The 21325-nt window shown below is 52.4% G+C and overlaps 1 long non-coding RNA gene across 19 annotated transcripts in view; it reads left to right on the forward strand.

The window, feature by feature from the left end:
* LOC141977659 (uncharacterized) overlaps nucleotides 1-21325 on the forward strand; it is a 127741-nt gene that overhangs the window by 15349 nt on the left and 91067 nt on the right. For 6 of the 19 annotated variants that reach the window (XR_012636258.1, XR_012636256.1, XR_012636259.1 and 3 more), the window contains one exon: nucleotides 20875-20963. This is a non-coding gene — a long non-coding RNA (uncharacterized LOC141977659). Of the gene's footprint in view, nucleotides 1-969; nucleotides 989-3267; nucleotides 3904-3989; nucleotides 4225-4625; nucleotides 4910-5048; nucleotides 5071-5714; nucleotides 5875-12314; nucleotides 12434-12643; nucleotides 12675-15214; nucleotides 15234-18507; nucleotides 18624-18654; nucleotides 18795-18922; nucleotides 18942-19889; nucleotides 20072-20874; nucleotides 20964-21325 lie in introns of those variants that run through there. The other 13 variants (XR_012636272.1, XR_012636257.1, XR_012636262.1 and 10 more) reach the window with 13 other exon arrangements.

Here is a 21325-nt window from a genome sequence, read left to right on the forward strand (position 1 = left end):
AGAGGAGGGTCTGCGTATGTCAGAGCTAGAGGTCGACACGTACCTTGTTTAGATTTACGCTTAGATTTTACCTTCCTATCGCAGGTCTCTCACGGGCTCCAGTAAAGGCCCTGCGAGCCTCGGGAGGGGTGGGAAATGAGACCGCGTTTAACAAATGGGGGCTGCATCTATCTGGCCATTTTCTTTCCCTTCATCTCTAAAAATCTGCCCTTTATTTCTCCGCTAATTGCCTAGCATCTTGCTGATCTGAAATAAAAATCAAATAAGAACCCATCTGCCTGCAGCTTGCCGAATGAAACCCACTCGCCGGTTCTTTACAAGTTGTTTGTCCCGGCAGCCTGGAGGACCGAACCCCCCGGGCGCTCTGCATTTCCCGTCTGACCAGGGATCTGGCTGGCACCGCAGCCCTGCACCATTGCTACCGGGCTGCTCCACGTCAGCCCTGGTCTGGTCTCGACCCCGGTGCAGGGCACGTCTCCTCCGCACCCCGGGCTCTGGGCACTTGGTCACGGCCGGGCATCAGTAGCCGCGTGTGTGGAAACCACCGCGCGGTCCCCCTGCACAAGTTGACACCAACTCGAAAGCAGGGGAGCCCCCCCCAGACACGCGGGTGCCCCAACATTTGAGTGGCTTTAGAGCAAAGAACATACCCCGCGAGTGACGGAGTCTGCCCCAGTAAATACCGCCTGGGGCTCTGGGTATTTTTGCTGCCTACAGAAGGGAAGAGATTTATTTTCTTCTCGTTCAGGAAGCCCGGTGTTTCCTTCCTCTGAACTAGTGTCGAAATCAAGCCCCGCTCCTTGCGCGGAACAGCCCGGGGCGGGGGGGGGTTAACATTTCCTCGCTGGGCTGCCCCAGTCTCTAACTCGACCCTGTGCAGACGGGCCCCAAATTCTCCCGCTCGGCTCGTTCCAGCCCGCTGGTGCGCGGGGAGCGGCTCGGTGAGGCGGAGCAAGGCACACACAGGCGTCCAGCTGTCCCGAAGTCTGTGCGTATCTGCAGATGCCTTAAACACCGCTCAGCAGCCTGGCCCCGGGTGCCGTGCAAACAGCCTTGGCTTCCAGCGGGCCCCTTATCCCAGGCTGGGGCCCGCGGCCAGCAGCCAGGGGTCTGCACCCGCGGAACGTGGCGTGTCCACTTTCCCATCGGAAACCTTTGACAGGAGCCTCCAGACCCCCGTGTAAAGGCTGGGAGATGTGGGGCTCTCTCCGCTGGGAGTAGCTGCTTTGACATCTCCTTCCTGGCCTGTTTGCAGATATTACCGTTTGAAAAGAGGTTTCTCGTTTAACCCGGCTTTCGATGTGTTTTCCGCCGTTAAGGCTGCCCGGTGAGCGGCCCCCGCTACCCCGGGGCTCTTGGGAAGGATCGTTAGAAGAACCAGCTATTTTAAAATACGGATTTCCAATTCCTAGACACGCTTCTGGAGATGCCTGGGAGATGCCTTGGATAGAAAGTGCTTACAACACGTTAGGACCGATTTTGGAAAGCAAAGGGTTGAAGCAGAGACTAAAACAAACAAACCGAGGGTGTTTTTAAAGCGTCCTTTCATCGGTTTGTCCTAGAATTCACCTTAGTTGCAAAGAGAGACAATGCTCCGTTATGGGGGGGGGTCGTGTTAGTTTCACTCTTTGGCTAGCCACGTTCACGACCTCTAACAAACTTTTGCGAGTGGTCTCGGGGCCCACTCTGCCGGCCGTGGTTTTTACAGCCCGAAGGCAGGGTCTACACTTCAATCCGGTGACAAAAGTCGCCATCGGTTCAAAAATTGCTGGGTTTTTTTTTGGGGGGGGAGCTGTTAAAAGAAAAGAGTAAACGCATACGAGCAGAAGGGAGGGCATGGGGATTGTTTTGCAAATATTCTCTTCCTATAAAATCTAGGCTATAAATAGACAGCGTCACCCCCTACAAACACACAGGGAATGAAGAGTGGGAGTGCTCCCTTCTCGACGTGATTTATTTTCTGTCTCTTGGGAGTTTAGAAATATGAACTAGCAACAGCCAAAGGAAACCAGCCCACGGCTGAAGTGCCAGGGGACAAGGTGACTGTTCCCCACAGGCTCAGAGGTCGGTCTGGGGAACACACCACGACCCCTTGCACCGCAGCCAGCCACGCACCTCGACAACGCGCCTGCCCCTGGGTTCCCAATTTACCTGGTACCGTGAACAGGGACTTCTCGGCATGGCAAGAAGACCCTGAAATGCCCCGGGTAGCCAAGCACCTTCGCTCAGCCGTGTCTCCGAGCAGCTCCAGCCCCTAGGCGGGCTGAAAGGCAGAGCCCCCCCGCCCCCCCGCTATTTGAATTGTTCTTCCGTCTGTTCTGGTTTCTGAACGTTGCTTTAAAGCTGCTCTAGGAACCTGATCAGCTCCTATCGATCAGGAGCTGAGACTAATCAAGGCTGAGACAGTCTTACAAAACAGCAGGGCTAAGACCCCCACGGGGGGGGGTATTTATTTGTTGGTTGGTTTTAGATTAACTGTCGAGGGGTTATTGATTTATCCTGTACTAGTATTTTAAGTCTCCACTGTTCTGAATTTTTCCTCTAGAAGATCAGACATGCAGCATCGCCTCGACCCCCCCCCCAGCAAAAAACCCTTAAAATATGAATGCAGCTAACCTATCCTGCTCCGCAACGTCACGACGTCATGCTTTACGTAGTAAAATATGGAGCAAGGGGGAGGGGGGCATTTTCTCTCTTCCCTTTGCCTCCCATCTCCATTTCCAAAATGGACAAAATGGATGTTTGGGTGACATTCCTCTCACGGGGCCTGTGCGCGGGGCCGTCATTTGCCTCCCCCCGGTCAGTCTAGGCCTCTGCCAGACTCCTCCAAAGGCCCCCATTGCAATGCCAGAGGTCTTGGGGCGGGGGCGGGGGGTGACAAGCAGACGTAGCTATTTAACCCCACGTAAAGACAACGTGACCAGCAAGACTCAGCTTCCAATACCTCTTCGCAGCCCTCTCCCGAGGCGAGAGCTGCGGCTGGATCTGCTCTTCCCTGGGTGGATTGATTTTGTTTTTCTTGCTTCCTTCGCAGCCAGCGTTCTGAGCTTCCTTCTCCTAACCTAGACCCTGGGGCTCTGGTTTTCCCCCCCTCTCCCCTTCTCTCTGCTGAAGCGTTAATAGCTTTGAGGGTAGTTGGTGTGTGTGGTACCTAAATCATTCAGGATGCAGATGTGGGGCGTGTAGGAGGTAAATACCCTCCCCCCCCCCCACACACACACACTCACTCCCCTTTCATCTTTTCTTTCTGGGGTTTTTCCCCCTCTCTCCTCTTCTCCTGCTCATCAATCCACCCGCTGACTGATGCACCGTGAGAATTGCTGGACCGCCTGCCTTTGCTGGCAGCCTGAAAGTTACAGACACTCCCGGAGCGGGCGGCGGGGGAGCCGAGCGCTCTGCTCCTCGGCAACCCTCCCTCCTTTAGCACCTCGGCCAAAAGTTCTGAACTTGGAATAAAAGGGGGAGCGAGCCGGAAGAACAACCCGAGCCCCAGCCCAGCCCAGCCAGCGTTCAGAGCTGCTCGTCTCGGCTTAGCAACTTGTCTTCTAAATGAGAGGGACCCTGCGAGGCTGGTGCTCGCTGTAGATTCTCTGCCGGCACTGGTGGGGGGGTTTCGGATTAAACTGGGGCTTCCTCTGTGATTTTTCCCCACCCACCCCCCATCGAACTCAGTGTGTGTGGGGGGGGGGGGCGGACACCAAAGGCGTGAAAACAAATCCTCCCTGCAGATCAGGCCGAGCTCGGAACAATGGACCCCAATTCACTGTGGACAATGACCGCTGGGTCTGCTGATTGGAGTGCTGGACACGTTCACAGCGGCTCGGGCCGCTTTGGGGGACCGACAGCAACGGACTCCGGGCAGAGACGCTCCCTCCTCATCCCTCGCTGGAGCTGTGAGAAAATGTGTGTTGGGGGGGGGGGGGAGTGGGGACGTGGCCGCAAAGTTTAGGAAAGAGTCTCTCCCCCCTCCCCGATCGCTTCCCCGCCCCCCATGGCTCAGCCCAGCCAAGCACAAGGAAGGAGCTGAACGGGTCTGGCGGCCCCGGACCCTAGAACCTGCCGCGGGGTCTGCTGACCCGCCTGCAGCCTTTCGTGACGAGCTTCAGGCTGCGATGGGCTTTTTCCAAAGTTTTTCTTTGGAAACCTGGTCAAAGAAATTGCAATTTGGGGGGAGAGGGGGTTCTCTCTCCCCCCCCCGCATGTATTAGTATTTGGAATCAACAAGTAAGTAACAATGTTTCACTCCCCCCCCCCACTTTCCTTTTGCATTGTAGGTCTCCTGGCCCCAGGGTCAGTTTAGCTGTTTAGGACAGTCTGTCCAACGCCACCTCGTCTCTGGGCGCGTCTACACAGGGTGCAGGGAGTGGGGGGAGGAGCTGATGGCTGGGGGGGTTATTTGTATTTTTCTTTTAAAATGCTCTTTCTTCTTCTTTCAAGGGCTGGTACTTTTCTCTCTCCTTCCCCCTCCTTAGGTTTTTTTGGGGGGGGTTGTAATGACCCGCCCCTCCCCAAAGCCTTCATTATTTCTTGTTATCATAAGGCAAACTCCATGCCCAAACGTTGGCATGTGTAAGACAAACAGTTGTGTGATTGTTAAGGACCCTGGGAAAATGTGGCTAGCGGTGTGAATAGGGGACTGCCATGACGCCAGTCCCTCTTGTTGAGGAGACTTCTGTTCGCTCAGACTTTATTGTTATGATAATAACCTTCCCGCGTGCTGTTGAACTTGATGTTGACTTCTTTTCTTTGGGGCTACACGTCTTCCCGGTCACTTGTTTGTGGGAAAATTTTCTCTGGGGCTACAGTGTGAAATTAATTAATCAGGGCCTTTCTCTGGGAAGGAGACACAAAAGGGGAGAGACGGGCACTCTGGCAAACTTACAAAGGCGACCCACTTTTGATAACCTTGGTGAGTTCCCAGGGAACGAGCCCCCATCGGTGGGGTTACAGTAGGGAAGGTGGCTCGAGGGAGAGATTTAATTCTACTTGCTGGGGGTGGGGGAGCGAGGTGTAAGTGTGTGTGGAGAGCGGGGGTTTGCAGTTCGGATTTCGGAGGCTGATGGGGATGAGGTTAGTACGCTGGATTTGGGATGGGCAGGATTTGGCTGCTGGTGTATTTTGTGTGTGTTTGCGCGCGTCCTTCAGTCCGTTGTAATTCTCATTGAAATGCCTGCCGTCCCCTGCGCCTTCATTGGTAACGCTCCTGGCCAAAGAAAGACCAAGAAACTTTTTTTTCATACCGCGAGGGAGAAGCGTTGTGTTGGTTTAGACACCCCAGGGGGCCAGACGAGAGTATCCCGGGTCATCTTCGCACAGACGCACTCTGCTGCTGCGCATCTCCTAGATGTCTAAGGCTTTGATTTTCTCAGCAGTATTTACCGATCAGCTGCCCTGCAGCAGAGGGAAATATCCTGCTACAAGTTTGATTTTTTGTTTGGGTTTATGATTTGATTATTAATGATGGTCTGAAGTATTAAGTGCACTGAATCTTTTAGGACCAGTTGGACTGTCTGCCCCGCGTGTGAGACACAGATATTTTAATGCACTTGCTGGAGCAGGAAGCGATTGCTTTTCAGGGAAGTCAGTCTTTTGCCAAGCATGCAGGCGCAGGGAGAATATTTCTGCACAGAAGAGGCCAAAATGTGACCGAAAAATACCCTCCTAGTCTTTGTTGCTAAAGCACCTTTTGGCTGATCAGCTGTGGGGGTGGGCGAAACCAACCCACCCCTCCTGCTAGATATATAGTTTATGGCAAGAGCTATATTTCCAGTCTCGATTTTGGGAACATACTGGCTTAGGCTCTGATTGAAAACCTCTTTAACCTGTTTTTGTACGCTGTTTCTGAATAAGTTGATCTGCTCAGAGCCATTCGCGGTGAGTGATAGTTTTAAAAATTGAAATAATAATAATAATAAATTAATAATACGTAAAATGTTAAAATCTCTCTGGAAAGGTACCAAATTTTAGCTTCAAATGAGCTGATAGGATGTGTTATGTAAACCCGCCTGTACCTTCGCAGAAGTGTTCGCTGCCTCTGCGGAGAGATCTGCTGTGGGATCTGCTAGATTTCGGTGAGATTGACAAGGAAAGCAATGTTCATCCTGGATGTCTGGGTCACAGTTCCATTTGTATATGTGTTATTTACAATGGATCCTACGTGTCGCCCCGAATCCATTCGCTCACTGTTAACCCTGGAATTCTGCCGGGAGACGGGGATAAAATTGCACATCAATAGTTTTCAGCCTGTATTTCTGTCTCGGAGTGTTATATAGAAATGTGTGGTATAAAAGGGAAAGGAAATACCACTACACGTGGCTTTATCCCCCACCTGCCTCCTCACTGGAGTGTAGGCCCGAGCATATTCCTGCTTTATGTATTTATTTTTCCACGATTGTCATTTCACCTGGCTGTGATGCTGGGGCAATTTCTATACACGGAATCCCAGAGCTGGTTTTATTTCTGCTTTTTAAAATATCATTTCCCCCGGCTTTAGCCTTCGGAAGGGGTGAGATTTCGGATCAGGAAACTCCTTGGCTGTACTGAATGAGATTCTAGCTAGCCCAGTGAAACTGACCTGATTTGGTGCGTTAATAATCTGCCGCTGTGTTTGTTCTGAACCAAGTTCTGTGACTTTCCTGGTGTAATTAAGAAGGAACCGTTCATTCAGGCAAAGGGGGCTCTTGAGTTTTTTACAGCTAGTTGTATTTTGATCACACCCCGAATACGTTTGGGAAATGGCACATTTCCTGCGATTGACAGTCGCTGTTCTGCTCCTATAACCACCGCGAGTTACCCCCGAGCTAATGGTTGGTTTTTTGTTTGTTTGGTTTGGGTTTTCTTTTTGTTAAAAAATACCCCGGTATTTTTTAAAATAAATGCTTTCAGTTTACATCTTTCTGTGAAAGTTAGTCCAAGTTGGAGCATTTGCTTCTTTGGTATTATAGCAAACCCCGCCCCCTGCACCCCCATCTCTCTCTCTCTTTAGGTAAGCTCAGAAAAGGAGACCACGTCGTTACATTTGCAGAGAGGATCCAAAGGCAATTTAGAAATTGTGGGTCTCCTCTCAAACGCAATCAGACTAGATGGCTGTGTATATTATGTGTATCAGTGATAACACGTGCACAAGTGTACAAATTGCTGTGTGGGAGGGGTGAGAACCCTGCCCGAAGTGTTACAATTACTGAAGCAACTGAAAATGATTTAAAGGGGTTTGGATTTTTTTAAACTACAGCAGTTAACGGATTCAGAATACCCGTGGGCAGCCCGCTGGTATTTGGTGACAGAAAGGCCCTTTTTTGCGATTTGATTTCAACACACCAGGCTATTACATTTTTCTAAATATCCGTTAGACTAAACTGCTGTCCCATTTTTCATAAAAAGTCATGTCTCCTCCTCTGAGTCTGTCGGTTTTGGCTCTTGTTTATTTGCTGATTGGATACATTACTTCGTGTGTGTGTGTGTGTGTGTGTGTGTGTGTGTGCTGTGTTTACACCAGAGTCCAATATGGCTGCTGGAGTGAAGGTATTTTGCTTCATAAGAAGGTTCATTCTATCTATGTATCCCCAGACACCCCCTCTATCTATCTATCTATCTATCTATCTATCTATCTATCTATCTATCTATCTATCTATCTATCTATCTTCTGGAACATATATATACATATATACACTCACACACCAACTCGCCCATTTAAATGAAATAGATAGGGATGCAGGAGAAATTATGCAGGTAAGTGTCAAATAGGAAAGGTCACCTCTTGGCCCGAAGCTTGTGCTGGTATGGATATACATTTGCTCCATTGTTATTAATTTTTAAAACTGCCTAAAAGCTTATTTAAAACTAAAATGAGTGAGTCAAGAGGATGGAGAGGACGTGCCTGGCTGTCTGACAGGGAGAGAAGGAAAGGAAACTGACCCGGACAGGGGTTTGGTTTTGGTTTTTTCAGTCTTTCCCTGGTCCTTCCCATCCTTGCCTTTCACGGTGGTTAAGAGCAAATATTGCAATACAGAAGGTGTTGTTTGTGAAGATCTGTGTGAAGACGTAGCTAAAAGCAAGCCGGGACTCTGGCTGGAAGGCAAGGACAAGCCTTGGAGAGCTGAGCTGGAGAGCTCTCCCCAGGGTGTTTAAAGTCTTGGCGAAAGGATTTAAGGGGGAACAATTTGGGGATCCCCCCCCCCCGGGTTTCCTAGAGACTATTTCCCTGTCTCCAGTCATGTGTGGCAGCCCTTACATTATGTGCAGAAGGGAAATTTGGTCGGGGCTGTAAAAGTGTGGACTTCCCGCAGCAGCCCATAGGTAATACATGATCAGAGCAGCCCATCAAGCAGTTTCATCAGTGCAAAATAAAGGGCTGGGATTTTTTTTTAATGTAGGACCCTCCTCCCCCCCCCCCAGCCCACACACACTCCCTCATGGTTGAGAAGTTTTTAGCTCCCCGCACGTGGCTCCTTTGGCAGGCCGGGCCTTGTTTAAGCGGGGATCAGGTATTTCAAGGAATTCGGAATGTGTCCCCAGTCCCTTAAGCCTTCCTGGGGAATGTTTTGGGCCCCTGTCCGAGATATACCTGGAAGGTAACTAGCAAGAAAAGAGGCCGGATGTCACGTGTGCGGCGGGTGTCTCTTTGTGAGACAAAGATATTTAAAAATAATCACCCTGTTTTTTTTCCTGGAGGTTACCTGTTTCTCTCTCTCCCTATTAAATAAATTCAGCTGTAGGCAAGCCGCGCGTGTATCGTGGGGTGGCGGGGGGACGGGACACAGGGAGCGAGATACCTTTTTATTTCACCAGGTGAAACTCTCTCTCGGTGGGGTCTTGCAGTAGAGACAGCTTTTGCGCGGGTTTCTTTACATCTCGGAGTCTAAGCGTGAGCCCCTTCGTTTCTCTGAGGTAGGCTGCAAACATCTGTGCATGGCGATGTAAAACGGGGGACGGGGGATAAAAAGGAGAGAAGAAAAGACCGTTCGGAATGTGTCCTGTTTCCATCTGGAATTCGACGGTAAATGCTGAACAGATCTTAGCTCGTTTAAGGAGTGTCCAGCCTGTGTGTGTGTGTGTGTGTGGAGAGAGACGGGAATTAGAAGGACCATTATTTATATATTTTCTCTCTCTCTCAAAAAAAAAGGCCCGACAATACAGAAAGTGACATTTTAAGCCTCTGCTTTACAGTGAGGATTGAAAAGAAAGAGGGTTGCATGGTGCAAGCAGTTGCACTGATTTGGAAACAAATATATTAAAACTCCCTCTGCTCATTAAGGCTTCCCAGTAATATTTTCTATATTTACATGCTTAAGCCGAGTCCTGGAAACCATACCTAGAAAGGCGTTTGCAATGAACCACGCACGAAACACTTTAATATGCAGATAGGACACACGTTTTTATTAAAACGTGTGTGTGTCGTTTTGTACATGTATCCACTTTTATCACACTATTTGTGTTATACGTTTATGTAAGACTACATAGTATACGTCTATCTTGTACATATTACATCATTAATTTTAAATCCACAGATATAATAAACACATGAAAATATTGTTATAAAAGTGCGTGTACCTATTGCGTAACAATATTGTTGGGGTACTAATCAGACACTCCTGTAACAAACACCTCAGCAATGGCGTTATAAAATAGGTGTACGCTTTTATAACCATATTCTGTGTGTCTGTTATACGAGGGTTTAATGAGCACAGCAAACATATTGTTATAAAAAGACCTACGCGCACATAGACCCAGACATTAGTGTGTACACGGACTTCTGTGTCAATAGTGTCGTGTGTGTAATACACACCCATAGTGTATAGTGTCTAGTCACAGTGCGGCTCTGTAATTTCATTCCATATTTAAAAATATGTACATTCTGAATGAGATTTTTCTGACGTTATTCTACGTGTGAACCTCTCGATCCGGAGCTTCTCGCGGCCTGTGGGAAGAAGATTTATCCACAATAGATTCAAACACATTTGATAGAATTGTTTTCTGTTTAGAATCGCACAGTCCAGCGTGTGGGCTAAAAACTCCACCCCCGGCCCACGCTGTAACCCGCGCGAACACGATTGTCAGGTCAGGCTGAAGACACTCGTATCAAACAAAATATAATGCAAAATGGGTCTCGGCTAAGGCACAGCGGCAAGTGACGTTACTGGGAGTTGTGTCTGAGGAAGGACAGCAGGCTCAGGTCCAGGGTGTGGTCCTGCCATTTCTATGTAAATAGTTTGAAATATCTGAGAAAGGGGGATTATAGAAATGTATGGTAATTTACACTACTTCTGTGTGCTGGTTAAATGCGTGGGTGTGTGATATCACACACACGTATAAACATACACTATGTAGAATGTTATATATTCTGTTTGCAAATTATATATAGTCACACAGAACACAGAGTCAAAATATGACACACTGAACTATTCTAAATAATCCGTATTATACACACATTGTATTAATATGTGTGTAAGATATAGCCTTGTGGGGGATAGTTGGCATGTACAATTAAAAATATAACACCTAACAAAAGAAATGGCTGAGACGATGAGAGATGATACCTAGCACACACACACACACACACACACTCACACTCAGATAATATTTCACATTTTCAAAAATTGTCATTTTGGAGCATTTTGTTGAACGTCAATGTCATGGAACACGCCTAATGTGTGCGTATACACATGACACCCACGTGTCTCTGAGACATGGAATGATCTACTCAGGGATATTTAAATTCTACAAGTGCACGGGGTGGGTGTGGGGGGAGAGGGAGGACAACAACAGTTCCTGGGCAACACCAGTCTCTCCATTCAGTTCTGTTTGCCTTTTAAAAATAAATCTGACAGTAATAATTAATTAATTAATGAATTAATAAGCACCGTACGGTACACAGTAAAAAAGAAATATCCCCTCCCTTTAAAAAACAAATTCAGGACCCTCCACTTGCCACCTCAAGTCTTTGAAAATAGGAAGGTATCAACTAAAAATGCAGTACCCGGAGCTATAGCAGCATGGTATGCACCTTCGTGGGGTGTGGGCGTTTTGGGGGACTAGTTTCCAGCAAAGGCCCTGTGTATGTGCCAACCCCCTTTCCGGGTGTAGTCTTCCTTGTCCGTGCAAAGTGCAAACCAGCCTTGCTGTGTGGGTCAGGCGCTACGGGAAACGGGCGGGCAGGGACCTGCATTTCAGCACCATGGACAGCAGTTTCCCAGGTCCCAGTCCCCGTGCGGGTGTGCTGGGCAGAGGGAGGATGGGACCCCGCATGGTGACACTCTGCAGCCGGACGAGGCGGGCAGGAATCTCCCAGCTCTTCAGTTATTGTTCGTGCCTTGTTCGGTGTTTTGTTGTTTGTTTGTTTAAAAGAATAAATGAATCTGGGGGGCTGATTTAACGCCTGGGGGGGTTAGTGACGTTGCTCTGTAGGATTTATTTTTAAAATGTGATTCCCACTTGGGAAAGAGCTAAAGAACTCCGCCGATTGTCCGCAACGGTAAAAGGGGGGCACACTACGAACCCCAGATTTTCTTCTGTACCCCGGAAGGCTGGGTTCTAAGAAATTCGTCTGGGTCTCCTACTCGGGGAGAGTTGCTCATCCCCCTACAATTTGCCGCCGTCCCGTCCTTGGAACAGACAGAGCCAACGATATCTAGGAGAGGCCTCGGCACCGAAAGATTATATGGGGCCAGTGAGGCCCACGAGAGCAGGATCGGTGGCAGCGCACTTTGGAGAGAAGTCTAGTGGATCCTCTAACCGGGGTCGAATGATGAAAAGCGGAATGAAACCGCCGCGTGATTCCTGAGGAATCGCCCCGGGTGACAGGATTAATGTCCTCGCCGTGTCACGAAGGGGACTGGGTTAATCATCTGTGCTAGCTTTCTGCTGCTAGCTACATGCGGAGCTAGGAAGGGCTGCAGCCCGGGTGGAACAGCACTCTTCAATCTGTAGGAAGCGCGGCCAGGGAGAAAGCTGGGGGAGCCCGCAGGCTGCCCGGGTCTTTGGCTGGCTTGGCTCTGTGCTGTCTCCCCGGAGAAGCCGCTTGGATTCTGGGATCAGAGGAAAGGCATGAAACGAACGGCTTCCCCGGGCCCTGAAACTCCTCTCTGACAAGATCCCTAAGATCTGAATAAACAAAACCCCGCCCACCCCCAAACCTGCGGGCGCTGCCCCGGCTAAGCCCCGCTGGCCTCCGAAGTCGTTACGACCAGAAACCGAACATGTGGACGTGGCGACGAGTCGGTCTCTATAACGTCTTTGGCGCAGTCAGTGTCCGTCTCCAGGAGCCCTTTGGGCTGAAAATAGCGTATTCGCGCCTTCTCCCCCAGCAGCGACTTGTCTCCGGGGGAGGGGGGCGTGTGCGTGGGGCTGGCTTCCCCCTTCGCCGCTCACGGCAGACGGGCAGCCTCGGTGAAACAGATCGGGGCGGCTGGCAGGATGCTGCCAGGTCTTTAGTGATGTATGTCGGAGTAAGGCAGTTGGGGTCTTAATTGATGGACTGCGTGTTGGGTTGATTTGTATCAGGGTTTCTCTAGAAATAGGTGGAAAGATCCGGCATTTCCACCGAGAAGGGTTTAGAGCTGCCTATGTCAGCTGACGCCGGCAGTCCAATGGCGGATGCAGGGGGTTGGCAAAAATAACAATACAGCCAGGCCAGAGGAAAATTTAGGAGGCTGGGAGACGGATAAGTTATCACAACAGTGTGTGTGATTGCCTGGGTGTGCACGCTTGGGTGTTTGCATGGGTGATTGCATGGGTGTTTGCCTGGGTGTGCACGCCCGGGTGTTTGCATGGGTGATTGCATGGGTGTTTGCCTGGGTGTGCACGCCCGGGTGTTTGCATGGGTGTGCACGCATGGGTGTGTCTGCATGAGAAGGATCCTTTGCTTGCTTTAGTATCATTTTATGATTGTTTTATTTTGTTTTTGTTTTTTTAATGTCTTTCTCCCTTAACATAGTGCAGGAGAAAAATGCGGAGTCCCCAGCTCTGGAATGCGGGCTTTCTTTATGTCTAGATTAGACACAGCATGGACAGTGGGAGATCAGGCTTCCCCCAGCACAGCCCCCTCCCTGTGTGGCCCGGTTCTGACACCCTCTAGGAGACAGAGGGCAGCTCTGGTCCCAGGGCTCCTTCAGCCCTGGCCCTGCCTGGTGAGCCTGCTGACAGGGTTGGAGCTGGCTATTGTAATGGGGACACCCGCCTGCTAGGGAATGGGCTGGAGCCCACTGGCTGATTTCACACACAGGCCGCCAGGGATGGATAAGCTGAAGGGACATTTCAATCCTAAGGAAGGCCTGGGGATTCAAAGCCGCAGTGTGATCTCCTCCTGTTGGGCCTAAAGGCTGCAGCGGGCTCCGATCCCTTTCTGCAGCAGGAGGAAATGCTGCCTCTGAACCTGGCTGTTCCTCCATGCTGTGTGCCCTGAAGATGTTTCTATTATTTCCCTTCCTCCGCCCCAAAGGAGAACCCCCCCCCCCCGGCCCATGGGCTTCCTGGGCCTAGGCCTGCAGCACGTCCCAAGCCAGCAGGATGTGTCACCCTAGATTGGAGAGCTGGCCAAGGCCTATTAGGTCAGCCGCTGCTCCCCTCCCTGCTCCTTCAGGGCTGTAATAGGCTTAGAATCACTTTCCCCGCAGAGCCATGAAGCCTATTGTTGAGACCCTGCCCGTGGCAGAACTGTGCAACTCAGTGGCGAGGGCACCGGCCTGGCAGAGACAGGGTGTGGGTAATATTTCTCGCTCTGCTGTGTGACTTGGGCAAATCACTTCCCCTCTCTAGGCCTTTGCCTCCCACCCCCGCTCCAGACCCGTCTCTCTGTATTGCAAGCCCTTTGGGGCGGTGCCTGGGTTTTGTGTCTCACCTGGCACCAGGGGTCTCCAAGTCCAAATTCTCTGTGTGCTGCTGTGTATAATATTGAATACACTTATAGACCAATATGACATGAATTAGTTAAGACCTGCTTAGCCCTGTGCCCTTGCTTTATCAATGCCCTCATGGTGCCATAGACAAATAGATAAGAACAAACAGTAAAATTTTTCCATCAATGAGTTGATCATGTTTGCTTTCATGTCATATCCCCAACCCTACTTTTTGTTTTTATTTTACAATTATTCCACACTGGGTGCGGGTTTGGAGACTTGCTAGGATCCCACTGGGTGTAGCCTCTTTCCTGCTGTCAGCTTCCCCGCTAGGCTGATGGACTGTGGCAAAGTGGGAGGACTAGAGGGAGGGAGTCAGATCATGTTTAGGAAAAGTTTCAACTTCTTATTTTCTTCTCCTTTTTTTAACAAGGTTCAAAGTGTCCTGAGCCACCAGCCTTCCTGCTGAAAGACAAAGGGGTTTGGTGACAAGGCTAGAAAGGATCCATAATGCAATGGTTCTGCTCTCTAAGGTCACAACCCCATTGAAGTCAATGGGAGTCGTTCCACTGACATCAATGCAAGGTGCAATAGTTGGCAGGCTTAGCACCTGCTTAAGTGCTTTGCTGGATCTGGGCCTGAGCACCCTGGAAGAATGAATGCTAAGAATCTGCTCCCATGTGGATTGCAGCATCCACTAGGATGCGGGGGTTGCACCATGGTGGGCATGAACAGGTTTCAGGGGGGCAAAGCCACCCTCCCTCTCTGTATGGCTAGATGGCCTGGGGACACTGACTTTAGTACCTTGTAACTTGGGGCTTTGGTGGGGGGTAATGCAGAGAAAGCCTGCTCTAGAGGGTGCTCTCACGACAGGAAGGGTGCTTTCTATTTAAAGAGACAGGATCTCAGTTTAATCTAAAAGCCCAAGTGGGCAGATTTGTTCAGATGGCTTGGAGATGGGCTTGTGGGTCTCTCGCCCTCTTACATCCCCTGGGATGGCAGGGAGAACATTTTTTCCCCTTATGACTGTTCCATTTTTTAAAAAAGTTTGCCTCTGATCAGAAATGTTCCTGAAATACCAGCTCTTCCGGGACAGCCGGGGGTTACTGGCTTGTAAAGCCAGCCGGGACCTTGATGGTTACCCTGGGTGTTGCTGTCCTCCCCCTGGGAGGTTTGGCAAAGCTGGGGTTGAAGTGGACAACTTGTTACTTTTCAGGAAGCAGTTGCAGGCTTTGAGGCTCCTGCAGGGTCCTAAACCACATGGATTAAATCAAAACTGGAATATTCGAGTAACAAGACCTGAGGGTAAAGGAAAATGTTTTTTAAAAATAGGAACGGGGATTTTTTTGATCAGACCCGTTGAATTTTTTTAAAGGGAGCCTTCGCCAGTGCAGGAGGCAGGTAAGACCCCATGGATCCGACCTGTGCACACTCGAGCACACAGACTTTGACAAGATCTTTGTGGCCACATGCTTTGCTTCTGCTGTTTCTTCCATCAGTACCTATAAAGGGGGGTGTGTGTGTCACAGATAAGTGTGTGTTACATGGGTGTGTACGCATATACACGTACATAACACCATCCGTCATATCTCAGCCTCTGACCCATAGCTGGAGGTGCCCGCTGCACTCTTTCCAATGTCCCTCAGCGGGGTACAGGACAGAGGCAGCCGCCTCAGCCCACTTAATACCAGTAATCGGCCCAGACGGGAGGCGACTCTTCTCCTTGCCTGGTTTTAATGGCACCCAGCCGCAGAGAATTTCCGGGGCACGCTGCAATGGGAGCCGAAAGGCTCCTTGTCCCGAGGTTTCGGGAGACTTTGTTTCCTCCTGGGTTTGTTTTTAAGACTCTCTCGGGGAATTAGCTTGTCCCGGTTGCGGTGGGAATACCCCGGACAGTGCGTGCGGCTCGCTGCCCCTTCCAGCATGTGACTGGCGCGTCGCCAGGCGGTTCCTTGCACAGGGCTCAGCTCCCGGCTCCGTTAAGACCCCTGGAATATCCGGGTGTCACCTCCCCGGGGTCGGTGCGCAGCTAGGGCCCCGTCCTGGCTGGGTAGCGCCGGGGCTGCTCTGCTCTCTGCACCGAGGCGGCGAGCTGTGCGATACTAACTGCCCTTCAGTGGGTCACTGCCTGGTCTCCGCTCCCGTTTGCACCCGAGCTCGGGCTCCGGCCCGGTGCTTGCTGAGTTCTGCAGAGAAGCCAGGCCACGGAGCGGGTGGGAGGGGGGTAGGAGGCAGGTGTTGGTTTTGGTGGAGATGAAGATTTAATGCTGGCGCTGGCTGCTGTGGGTGCTGACCCAACACAACCCATTGGGTTCGGGCGCTGACCCAACACAACCCAGTGGGTTCGGGCGCTTCTTGTCCTGGTGCATGTGGAGGTTGTGTCGGAGGCAGATGGCTGTGTGGTCCATTCGGTTTGTTTTGCCTCCCTCCCTTCCAATTTATACTGGGGGCTCCTTAAAAAGCAGGGCTGAGCCGCGCTAGGTCCAAGAGGAAGTGAGGCAGGAGACCGCAGGAGGGAAGCCTTTTCAGGGAGTGCAGATTAAAATCCGACAGCTGTAGGCTCCCCTCCGACCCCCCAAGTTTCTGTGTTGCGCGTGCCAGCGTCGAGGACCCCAGCTTTCAAACTGAAGAGACCTAAGGGCGCCTTTAGGTAGAATGGGGGGGGGATTTTCCTTCCCACGCCTGCAAACCCCTTTGTGTTCCCTTCGCTGCTGGCGGAAGCCCTGAGCCTGGTTCATCTCCTGAGGCCGGGGCGGAAAGAAGCTGGTGGGTGAATAACTCGGTCTGCGAATGTCTCGGCCCGAGGGGAGCTGCTGCGAATCCAGGCTCCAGAAGTGCTTCAGTCCCAGCGAAGGGAAGGCGGGGGCTGGCTCTGAACCCCCGCCCCCCACCTGCGCGGGAGTAGAGCGGGGGAGAGGGTGCAGATCCGGCTGCGCCCGAGCTCAGCTGCGCCTCCTTTGGGCGCAGCTCAGGGGCACAGCCTGGGGGATCTGTCCTGCCATGGCCCGGCCCAGGCCCTGCCTGACTCTCACCGGGAGGCTTGCGGGGAAGATCCAGGCGGGGGAGGGAGAAACTCCGGGGCCGCTTCCCAGAGGGTGGAGACCGTGGCCGGGTGCGCGTCACACCAGTCACTCCACTCAAATCCGGGACGGAGGAGAGTCTGTCCCAGGCCGGGTCCCCGAGCTGCCCACGCAGCCTGGCCTCCCACCTCGGATCGCTCCTTCTGGGCCTCCCGGACCAGCCCACTCTCCTCTCTCCTTCCCCCCGCGTTTGTGTCTCTCCTGCCCCAGGGCATCTGTACAGGCCGCACCGGTCCGGCGGTCCCTTAAGCAACCGGGTTAACACTGGGTCCCAGCGGCAGCTGCTCAGTGTCCCCTTTACCCGGCCCTACAGGGCTTCCAGCCTGTGCCCCCTCTCGGGCGGGTTCTACACGCCAGCACCCCCCCGGGGGTGGATCACAGCTCGGGCCCAAGGTGTTTCTTTTCCCTTGCAGGAGAATTTTCCATCAGATACATCAATTAAAAAAAGCCACCCAGGTTACTTCACAGGGGGAAAAAACCCAGCCCGGTTCCTTCTGGCTCTCACCAAACGCGTTTCTGATCGTGACCGGATTATTTTCAGAAGTAGGAGCGAGGGGGAACTGGAACTGAAAAGAACATTGTGGACATAACCGTGGGTGACCCGGGGAATTATTACGTTGAATGCCACTTCTCTGTCTCCTCCTTTGAAAATAATGTGGCCACATAGAAACAGCATTATCTCTATCGGCCAATGATCGGAAATATATTTTGATCTAAAAGTCCCCCCCCGTCCCCCATCGAGTCTTTCTTCTTCCCCCCGCTGGAAAAAAAATCCCAGTTTGCTAAAGAATCCCAAATCCGTAAATCTTTTCAAGAAAGGCTGGCGAGAGTTAGAGGACCCAGGCTGGTGTTTTGGCAGAAATGGCCGTGGAAATGGAAGTGGCATTTTGCGGGTTTCAGAAACGCTGACAAACGCGGTCCGGGAAAGGGAAAGGGAAAGGGAAAGGGAAAGGGAAAGGGAAGTGCCCTGACAGGCTTTGGAACCGCTCTCACTTAGAAAGGGTTGTTATAAATAAAACACACGCGCGCTCGCCTTCCGAATAAAGTGACTTTTAAAGAAAATGACGCTGAAATCCCACCCCGCGCTTAGCGCAAAGGAGGCCGAAAGGGGAAAATCCGCTGGGCTGGCGAGTGTCTCTTTCTCCGAGCCCGGCTACCAATTTTCTGCAGCTGTAAAATTCCCGGCGGATCCCGCCCCAGGAGCTGCACATGGGCTTGCAACATACATCGCGGGGCTGGAACTGCACAAAACGGGCATTTCTGTCCAGCCCGCGGAGGGCGAAGCGTCGCGCCCGGCCGGTGAAGTGTGCTGGGCACGTTACCGCCCAAAGCGGGGCCTGTGGCTCCGTGGAAGAAGCAACTTCTTGATTAATGCAAATTAGCTCAGTGGAGAGCGGAGGAAAGACGGTTAAACGAGCAAAAGACCGGAAAGGAGGCAGCCGCTGCAGAAGGAGGCTGCTGGAAGGGTTTGGGGCATTTGGTTTTTAAATGTTCCCTTTCAGATGCAGAGAGAACAAGGGACACGTGATTTTTGGTTTTGAATCTGTGTTCGTCGGGGATCTGCAGTCCGGGGAGGGGGGAAATCCAGTTACCGGGGGGGTTAACATTTCAAAAAGCAGTGGAAAGGTTTCCATCTACCTCCCTTTAAAGCCATCGGTCTCGCTGCCAAGCAGCGGGTCTGGCGTCCTTCCCCAGGCGCGGCGGAGTTCAGGTCAGTGTGGCCGGGGACACAGTGCGGAGACCTCTGGGGGGACGTGAAACCGGAGTGCCTCAGAAGGGCAGAAACCAGAGCGGGCCCCTGCCCGGCTCTGTGACCGGGGCGTCCGTTCCCCGAGATCCCGGGCAGCAAACGCCGTAGCCGCGGCCAGCTCTGATTTAAAAGGCGAGTTCGGTTTTTTGGGGGGTTGTTTTTTTTTTTTGGTCATCGGCGACAGCGCCACAAAAACCCTGTCCCGTTTTATGCCAACGTGGGAGCGAAGGGGGCTCGATCCTGGAGCCGGGTTAGGAGGAGTCGTTGCCTTACTAAACGGTGCGTGTGCGTGGGACACGCAGGCTCGGCCGAGTGTATGACATGTGCGGCCGTGTGTGTAGAGCATGCCCTGAGAGCCGCCGCAGAATCGGGGTGTGTGTGTGTGTGAGAGAGAGAGAGATTTAGGCCTGTTGCCGGGGTCTCACTGCCATGGATTTGAAACATTCCCCTGGTGGCGGCTGGTGTTTGCATCACTAATTTGCTTTTTTAGAAGCAAAAAGAGAAGCAGCCTTAACACTGATCCCCGTGGGGACTGGACGGACAATCTTCAGCTTTCAGCAACTTCAGACCCTGCCCCTCCTCCTCTCCAGAACTTCCCTCGCCCCTTGTCCTCACGGCAAGCTGCATCCAAAACCAGTGTAAACCTCCCAGAAACCCGTAACGACCGCAAACGCCCAGACGTGAGGCGGGTGCACGTTTTCGGCATGATAATTGTCAAGCGCTTTCCTAGCATGATTGGATTAGAAATCGCTGAGCTGTTTGGTTGGGTGAGGGGGGGCGGATTCAGATGCTCGCCCTAAGAGAAGGGTCTTGTCTTGCAGTCATACAGGGTAAGAGAGAAACGATCTCTTGTGATAAAACCATGTAACAAACCGTACCCCCCCGCCCCCCCAGTCAGACACTTCCCCATGGCAGGCTGAATTCTGCTCTCCGCCCCCCACCGCTCACACTCCCCAGGGCACTTGCGCGGGCTTACCCCAAGGGCACAGAGAACAGAATCTGGCCCCCAAACATTTCTTAGCCATTAGGGGCCCTTTGAGACGGGGAAGCACCTTGTGCCAATGGCTAATGGGACCTTTTCCATTTCGACGCAGGGAGTAGGATTTCCAGGGAGATGGGGACGGGGGGGGGACTATTTCCCTGAGTTAAAAGGCGCGGGGGGGGGCTGGATAAACAGATCGCTCCTCTAACAACTGTTGTGAGCAGCTCAATTACTGCCCCTTGCAAAGAGGCAGAATGGGAGGGAAACACCCTGCAACTGGATCCCATGTCCCAAGGCGCGTGTGTGTGTGAGTGTGAGAGAGAGCGAGCTTGGGGTTGCAACCGGTTTAATTGTAATAAACGACGTAAGTCCCAAACTCTCGCAGTCCTGGCTCAGGCAGAGAAGCCAACGGGTGTTGGGGCCGGGGGTGAGTGTTGTTCTCTGCTCCTCAGCCCCGATTCGGGGTGTGCCCCCCCCCCAGGGCCTGACACAAAAGTCCAATTTCGAATCTTTAAAATCTCGGCCAAGCAGGCGCGGGGAGGTGGCTCTGAGCAGGCTCCGTCCCGGGCTCTGCCGGGTTCGGTGCGGAGCGATGCTCCCGGAGCTCACGGGATGCTCCGTCAGGGTGGGTGGGTGGGCGGGGGGCGGCTGGGTGCACTTTCTGACCCCGCAGCGGCTCGGCGGGGGAGCTGGTGTGTCTGAGACGAAAGGGGGCTCGGAAGAGGGGCTGGGGCGGGCGGCAGACCACACAGAGCCCCTCCCCGGTACCCTCCAGACTTCCACTTGCTCAGCCATGTAGCAATAAGCATGTCTAATGGGGCTGACATCATCCGAGCCCGGGTGCTTGACCTCTGCCCTGTCTGGCTGCCCCCCCACCCCACCCCCCAAGAGCCGGCTTTCCTCACAGGTTGGCCCAGCCCAGAAAGTCTGGCTTTGTCCCCTGCCGTGGCCTCTAATACCCCCCCGCCCCCATCCTCAGACTTTCTCAGACCACTTGTCTCCCTCCTCTCCCCTCCCCCCCATCCATGTGCACTTTCCCGGAGCCTTTGGACCAAGTTTAGGGGGAGATCACAGAAGTGCCAGGCGCCTGCCTGAGGCCACGTTGTGCTGGCGGGTGTGTAAGGGGTGGGCGGCGGCGGGGGGGGTTATTAGGGGAGGGGGCTTTTTGCCTAGAGTCCAGCAAGCTTTTTCCAGAGATACCCACCCACCCTCTTCTTCTCCACTCTCCAGGGCGTGGAAGGGAGAGCAGGGAGCTCCCCGCCGCTCCCAGGGGCAGGCTGAGACCCGCTGACCCGCCGGAGGAGCCGCGGGAGTGGAAGGTACTTTTCTTTCCTTTCCCGGCGTGTCAGGACCCCAGTTCTTCGGCTGCGAGGGGGCTGAGCGGGGAATGAGGCGGGCTGTATCCGGTTGTGTGTTTCTCTCCCTCCTCACTGACTGAGACACAAAACACACTCACACCCCCTAGTGCAAAGCCAAATAACCCATTTTCCCCTACGCAAAGGGCAAATACAGCTGCTCTCGACCCCCCCCCCCGCTCCCCTTCGGTCCCTGACCTGCCTATTTGCTAATTTTATCCCCCCAAATCTGGGCCCTGGGAGTAGCTTGTGCAGGGAGGGGTGGGTGAGAGTTTCTTTCGCCTGCCCTTTTGTTAGGCTGCTTGGGTTGCAGCCTTTGCTTTGGG

Source organism: Natator depressus, chromosome 25 (assembly GCF_965152275.1).
Source record: "Natator depressus isolate rNatDep1 chromosome 25, rNatDep2.hap1, whole genome shotgun sequence".
Taxonomy (NCBI): domain Eukaryota; kingdom Metazoa; phylum Chordata; order Testudines; family Cheloniidae; genus Natator; species Natator depressus.